We start from the raw sequence: 8,553 nt of genomic DNA, 5'->3' as shown, positions 1-8,553 counted from the left end.
TTTAATAAAATTAGTCTTCAAACCTTTCCCAAGGACAATGACGGCCTCACCAGTACGATTGTCGTAGTACCAACGGTTGAAAGTTAGGTGAAGACCTTGCGAGAAAGTCTTCACCGGTACATATTTCATCGTTTTCGATGGTTTTACCTTAAGCACAAGCTTCCTCCATCCCGTACGTGGATCAATCTCGTCAATACGCTTACGGATCGGAATCTATGGCTTAAAGAACTTAAACCCGTGATTTACCTCGAAGAGCAAATGTTGATGAAACCATTCTGTTCGACGATTTCCAAAGCGGTTAATGAAAGGTTGATTCACAAGGGTACGAACATCCCAATGCGGTAGTGAGAGAATGTCAGTGATATTTTCATAGTACTGAACGCTTTTCTCCCACTTGATGATGCAGACCTTAAGTTCAGAATCATAAATCCAGGAAACGATATCACCTTTAACAGTTGACACGACTTTAAAGGTTGTTTTCTGATTGGCTTTAGCGCGTGCGATCGCATTCTGCTTCTGCTCTTCATCCACATACCTGTACGCCTCAATAATCTTACGTGCTCGTTTGCACCGATACGCGAACCAACTCGGAATATCCTCAACCGATGGATAAGGATTCCAATCAAACTTCTTCCCTTTACCCTTCGAGACCTTTTCCAAATGGTCTTCAGCAGATTTGACATTTTCCTCGTTGAAGGTAGGAATACCCTCTTCAACATTGGATCGTTGATAAAGGTCGGGGTATTCCTCTGCTGTCACATCTTCAATCTCGATCGCTTCATCTTCAAAAACAAAGAACGTGTTCATCTCAGGAAACGTCGGATCCTATAAGATTTCTTCATCGTTTATCACCTTCACGTCATCATCAACTTCCAAAGTATCAAGCTCTTCGTCATTCAAACCCAGCAGTATCGAAATCTGCTCACGTGTCAGGGACCTATCAACAAACTGTCCCTCCTCAATCTTATCCGCATTCACCATACTCCTCACCACCCCCATAATATCCAAAAATACGACAGTATTAGCCTTTATCGACTCTATTGGTTGTACATTCGTCGAGTCATGATAAACAACCACCTGTTAATTCCTTAAACATCATTAACGAATTAGCCTTACATTAATGGACTAAAGTAAATTACATAAATTCCCTTAATATTAAAATATTAATAAATTACAAACGATAAGTACAATGACTCGAGACGACAAAACCGTGCACTAACAAACACCCAATCATCTTGAGCTCTTTGTCTTTACTTTACTTGAAACGCTTTGTCACCCAATCACGACAACTATGAATCCCGAACTCGTGACATACACGCACAAACGTTGGAATTGCATAGCTCGGTCATAGTCTTCATGGCATCAATCAATATCTTATTCTTAAACAACACGTCATTGTCAGTCTCTGATAAATTCACGAGCCACATTGGATCAATAACTCTAATAAAATTAGTCTTCAAACCTTTCCCAAGGACAATGACGGCGTCACCAGTACGATTGTCGTAGTACCAACGGTTGAAAGTTAGGTGAAGACCTTGCGAGAAAGTCTTCACCGGTACATATTTCATCGTTTTCGATGGTTTAACCTTAAGCACAAGCTTCCTCCATCCCGTACGTGGATCAATCTCGTCAATACGCTTACGGATCAGAATTTGTGGCTTAAAGAACTTAAACCCATGATTTACCTAGAAGAGCAAATGTTGATGAAACCATTCTGCTCGACGATTTCCAAAGCGGTTAATGAAAGGTTGATTCGCAAGGGTACGAACATCCCAATGCGGTAGTGAGAGAATGTCAGTGATATTTTCATAGTACTGAACGCCGTTCTCCTACTTGATGATGCAGACCTTAAGTTCAGAATCATAAATCCAGGAAACGATATCACCTTTAACAGTTGACACGACTTTAACGGTTGTTTTCTGATTAGGTTTAGCGCGTGCGATCGCATTCTGCTTTTGCTCTTCATCCACATACCTGTACGCCTCAATAATCTTACGTGCTCGTTTGCACCGATACGCGAACCAACTCTGAATATCCTCAACCGATGGATCAGGATTCCAATCAAACTTCTTCCCTTTACCCCTCGAGACCTTTTCCAAATGGTCTTCAGCAGTGTTGGTACATGATGTCAGTAGTTCAGTGTCTAGTGTCTGTAATCGAGTCGTTTGGATTTGAGTTTGTATGTAAGCGAAGTTGCTAACAAGTTCGCTGATATGGGCGAACTTGTTAGACATGCGAAGTTAGTGACAACTTCGCCTGAACATGCCAGGCGAAGTTGTCGTGATATATATGTCCTAGGTTACGGCTTAGAGACATGGATATAATTCAACGAGTTCATTATTCAGAAAACGAGTTAGAGAGAGTCTGTATTTGGTGATCTTTGTATCACGTGTTTACGGTTGCAATATAACGTGTTTGTGTTTATTGTAACGTGTTTAATCGTTTTGTCTTCTACGCTCGTAACGTCTTACGTAGGGATTCCGCACCTACGTAGAACGCGATATCTCGTGTAGATCCGGCTGGGAACCTAAAGCAGATTTGACATTTTCCTCGTTGAAGGTAGGAATACCCTCTTCAACATTGGATCGTTGATAAAGGTCGGGGTATTCCTCTGCTGTCACATCTTCAATCTCGATCGCTTCATCTTCATAAACAAAGAACGTGTTCATCTCAGGAAACGTCGGATCCTCTAAGATTTCTTCATCGTTTATCACCTTCACGTTGGTTCCATGAACTACGAGACCAATTGGGTTGGTTCCACTTCTGGAAGTTGACCTATTGAGTTAGGAACCTAACCCAAGTGGTCTTGTATTTATTGGATTTTTCATTTAACGGGAATTGCAAATAACATTCTGTTGCGCATGAATTTGACTGTTATGAGTTTGCTGTAATGATTTGATTATTGTGTGAAACCTATGTGGAATAAAAATATAATAAAATATGTTCTGGAAACCTAAGACATATATGCTTTTGTGATGATTTTTGGTAAATTAATTGTGATGCTGTGATCGGTTAGATAGTACAATCTTTCAAGTAGAATTTCTGTCTCGGTGAAACTAGCTGCGGAATTTTGTGAAAATGCATGAAACATGGTAATTGCTAGTTAATTGCTATGTTTTGACCAAATTGCCCCTGCAGGGAATGCTTGCTAAATAGTTGTCGTGTTTTGACCAAATTGCCCTTGCGGGGAATAATTGCTAGTTATGTACATTATTAATACATGACACATAAATAATTGCTCACACACGTATCGTATCACAAATGTATTTGTTAAAGTCACACACGATTCACAAACGAAACACGAAACATGTTATGTGCATAGGTATTATGTGCCGGGTCTAGAGACTCGATAATATTCCGACACTTAGAAAAAATCTCTTTGTTGTTTTAGAACGCTAGAGAGAGTTTTTCTGTGACGCGCATCTTGGTGATTTAATTTAGGAATTTCTTCGCAAACAGTGAGTTTCACTTTCCCCTTTTAAACTTTTTAAACGCTTTTCACTTGGGGGAGATAACATACTCCGAAAACGCATTTAAGATTTTGTTAATATAGATTATATATCACTTGTAAAGACCAAGTGGCAAACGCGTTAACTAAAGTCCTTCATTCACATCGAACCGGTTAATATTTGGATAATAGCGAGTCACTGTTGAGTAGTACTACTGGGTTTGACAAACCCCACCCAACGCTAAACTCGACTGGATGTCGAGTGGGTGTAATCTTGGCTAAACACATACCATGGTCTGGATGACCTGGTGGCAAGGCGAATGATAAACAGTCAACTTCGGTGTCGAACACTTAGTGATACTTGTTTTATAGGCTAGCTACCTATGGATATATAATTGACATAACACTATCTGGTAACGCAAAACGCTGTAACGCAAAACGCTGTAACGCAAAACGCTGTCAGGCAAAACGCTGTAACGCAAAACGCTGAACGCAAACGCTAAACGCTTTATTTTTATATAACTTGTGAACTCACCAACCTTGTGTTGACACTTTTAGTATGTTATTCTCAGGTAGCCGAGGCGGGCGCGCGGTTTAGGAACATGCATTGCTTGAAACATTTTAATTATGCAAACTTATTTTTTTAAACTGTTATCATTGGGTTTTAAGTCGTCCTGCGTGACGTAACATTGTTTTCTATGGTTTTACGCTTCCGCATTTAATTACTCGTAAACGTTTTCATGGTTTTGAAACTTTGTTTTATGGTTTGATTATAACTAATGATTCCGATCTTGTTAGTTCACACCCTCTGACGGTAAAACTCCGTTAGTGGATTTTGAGGGTGTGACAGATTGATATCAGAGCCATTGGTTATAGCGAATTAGAAGCTGCATGCATACTAGACTATAACCGCGACGACCCATTAGTTATAATGATACGCACTGCATAGATTTGTGTAGTCTTTGTTATCGATTCTCTTTACCTCTTTCACTCATACGCGCGCGCATACACGGCTTACATGTAGGAATGTCGACGCCGCCACCCTCATCATCATCTGATCCGATGACTCATGCTCATGGGAAGGAACCGCAGTTACCTACCGCATCGCCACCCCCGAGTAGTCCCGGAACTCGAAGCTCCCGCACCGAAGAGGTACCGCCTATCCGGAGGCATATACGAAAACGACGTTAGCTGGGATTGGTACCCTAACATGATCAGACGTATGGTCTATCGCGAACAAGTTCCCCCGTTACCTCACCCGAACCATCCTGCTTATCCCAACACCCTACCACCTATAACTGAACCTGTAGAGCGAGTTCTCGCGGCTGTCGTTTCTTGCTTGGAGCGTGACGTGGGTTACATGCGCTATACGAGAGCTAACGTTTCCGGACTGTTAAAAGACGGAACCGAGACTAAGAAGGAGATTGCCCGCATGGCAGCGGCAATGAAGGAAATGCAAGAGGCTAGTGATCAACAGATGAAGATTATGAGAAAAATGCAAGCCGAGATGATAGACTTGCAAGAGCAACTCCAAGTAGCAAGGACTCGAACCGAGATAGCATTAGAGCGTTGCGATGTCTTACAAATGCAAATTGCTCAGAACACAGCCGAACCTGAGGCAGAGCCTGAGGCAGGGCCTGAAGAGGAACTCGAAGAAGATCCCAAAGAGGAACCGGAGGAAGAACCAGCTGAGGAGGAGGCACACTCAGAGGTGTCCTCAGATGATGACATCTAGTGATGATGACACCTAGATGGAGGGGTTGTCTCCATCCGAACTATTATTTTCTATGATTTTAAGGATTGATAGGAAATACTTTGTAGCGAATATAATGGTTTTAATCATGAATTATTAATTAGATTAATATACGGTTGTGATGTGATGTTGTTTCTTATTTCTTTCTTACCTATCTTTTTATTACATGTATGGCGTGTTGCATATGAAAGAAAAACTCATGTTCAACATCTTATGCTGTGATTCTAGGAAATGGCTGGAAAAAACGCTGGACACGGACGTGGTAACATCAACTTGACTGCAGCTGAACTCCAAACTCTGCTGAACGACCATGCGGCGGCCGCTTTAGCCGCACACGTTCAGAATCAAGCTGGAGGTCCAAGTGGATCGTGTACCTTCAAACCTTGACTGCAAGCCCAGTTCGTTTAAGGGCACTGAGGGAGCTATAGGCTTCCTGCGTTGGGCTGAGAAGGCCGAATCGGCGTTTGAGATGTGTAATTGTCCCCTTGCCAGTAGGGTCAAATTCGCTGCTGGAACACTTGAGGATTCTGCCCTCACTTGGTGGAATTCGAACGTGCAGATCCTTGGATTGGAACTGGCTAACGCTATGAACTGGGAGGAGTTCAAGAACATGATGCGAGAGGAGTACTGTCCGAGAGAGGAGATTTCGAAGTTAGAGTCAGAATTTTGGTCACTGAAGATGGTGGGCTTAGAAATCGAAGCCTACACCACCCGTTCTCACGAGTTGGCTGTGATGTGTCCACGGATGGTAGACCCGTCGAGTAAGAGGATTGAAATGTATATTAATGGGTTAGCACCGCAGATTCAGGGCATGGTGACGTCTTCCAGACCAGCCACGATTCAACAAGCGATCCGGTTAGCTCACAAACTGACGGATCAAGCTGTGACCCAAGGTGCGTTACCACCTAGGGGTTCAACCGCGAAAGCCCGTGACAACCCGAGTAATGACAACAACAGCAACAACAACCCGAACAGCGGAAAGAGAAAGTTTGACAACACCAGATCCTCGTCCTCGAACCTCCCACAGCAACAACACTACCGTAAGCCCGAATTCACTCGGAGCTTTAACAATCAGAATCACAACAACAATAACAACGGTAGCGGGCAAGGTTCGAGTGGATATGCTGGGAAATATCCGAAGTGCAATAGGTGCAACTATCATCATGTTGGCCCGTGTGACCGTGTCAAGTGTCAGAGATGCGGAAAGATGGGTCACCAGGCGAAGGAATGTAGAGGAGACCTTGCGGCAAAGGGTGCTCCTAATCCACCTATGACGACGAAGGGATGTTTCGAATGTGGACAGGAAGGTCATTTTAGGAAAGATTGTCCCAAGCTGAAACAGAACGACAACGATGGAGGTAATGGAAGTGGCAGTAGTGGTGGAAACAATGGCAAGGGAAGAGCTTTTGTAATTGGGTCGGGTCAAGCCCGCAATGATCCGTACGTGGTGACTGGTAAGTTCCCTGTGAACGATTGTTTTGCTTCTGTATTGTTTGACACTGGAGCTGATAAGAGTTTTGTGTCGAAAGCCTTTAGCCAACTCTTAGACTTAACTCCAACTCCGTTAGATGCTAAGTTTCCTGTTGAATTAGCTAACGGTAAGACTATAGTAACGACTCATGTACTTGCGGGATGTAAGTTAAAACTGTCAGGTCATGTCTTTGATATCGACCTTATTCCTTTTTCGCTTTGTAGTTTCGATGTCGTTGTCGGCATGGACTGGTTATCCGAGAACCGAGCGGAGATTATATGCCACGACAAGATAGTTCACATTACTACCCCTTCCGGCGAGATCATTTCGACCCGAGGTGAGAGAAGCGGCATGACCACCAGCGTCATTACCCTCATGAAGGCGCAGAAGTACCTACGAAAGGGTCATCCGGCAATTTTGGCTCAGATTGTTGAGAAACCCACGGAGGAGAAGCGAATTGAAGATATACCAGTTGTGCGAGATTTTCCGGAAGTTTTCCCGGAGGATTTGCACGGACTCCCTCCTATACGACAAGTCGAATTCCAAATCGAGTTGACACCCGGTGCAGCACCCATAGCACGAGCCCCGTATCGGCTCGCACCGGCGGAGCTTCAGGAGTTGTCCACTCAGTTTCAAGATTTGTTGGATAAGGGTTTTATCCGACCTAGCTCATCGACATGGGGAGCCCCTGTCTTATTTGTCAGAAAGAAGGACGGGACTTTCCGCATGTGTATCGACTACCGGGAGTTGAACAAGGTGACGGTCAAGAACCGTTATCCTTTACCCCGAATTGATGATTTGTTTGACCAGCTTCAAGTATCGAGTTACTACTCGAAGATCGATCTGCGATCTGGTTATCACCAACTAAGAGTGCGCGAAGAAGATATTTCAAAGACGGCTTTCAGAACATGGTATGGTCACTACGAGTTTTCGGTTATGCTTTTTGGACTAACCAACGCACCAGCCGTATTTATGAATCTCATGAATCGAGTAGGCAAGGCGTACCTCGACAAGTTTGTGATTGTTTTCATTGATGATATTCTCGTCTACTCCAAGAGCGAAGCTGATCATGAAGAACACTTAAGGGTAATCCTGGAGTTATTGAAGAAGGAACAACTGTATGCTAAACTCTCGAAATGTGAGTTTTGGCATCGCGAGGTTCACTTTTTAGGACATGTGATCAACGAGAATGGTATCCATGTCGATCCCGGTAAGGTAGAGGCCATCAAAAACTGGGAAGCACCTAAGACTCTGACTGAGGTGCGGCAATTCCTAGGACTGGCCGGCTACTACCGTCGTTTCATCGAGGGATTTTCAAAGATTGCTCAACCCCTCACCGCTTTGACTCACAAAGGCACAAAGTACAATTGGGGTGACGCGCAAGAATCCGCTTTTCAATTGTTGAAAACCAAACTCTGTAGCGCCCCTATTCTAGCCCTCCCCGAGGGAATGGAAAATTTTGAGGTGCACTGTGACGCATCGATACAAGTCTCGGTTGTGTGCTGATGCAACTCGAGAATGTTATAGCCTATGCCTCTCGACAACTACGGATTCACAAGAAGAACTACACGACCCATGATTTGGAACTCGGAGCTGTGGTGTTTGCCCTTAAGATATGGAGGCATTACTTGTACGGTACCAAGTTTACCATTTACACCGACCACAAGAGTCTCCAACATATCTACGATCAGAAGGAGCTGAACATGCGACAGCGTCGTAGGGTTGAGCTGCTTAAGGATTATGATTGTGCCATCAAGTACCACCCTGGCAAGGCCAATGTAGTGGCCGACGCCCTCAGCAGAAAAGTAACAGATAAACCCAGACGAGTGCGAGCATTGCAACTCACGATTCATGCGAACTTACCCGACCAGATTCGCGATG

Source organism: Bidens hawaiensis, unplaced genomic scaffold (genome assembly GCF_021521415.1).
Source record: "Bidens hawaiensis isolate Kalapana, Puna unplaced genomic scaffold, B.hawaiensis_p1.1 tig00010181_1, whole genome shotgun sequence".
NCBI lineage: Eukaryota > Viridiplantae > Streptophyta > Magnoliopsida > Asterales > Asteraceae > Bidens > Bidens hawaiensis.
Note: the sequence above shows the minus strand (reverse complement) of the source record.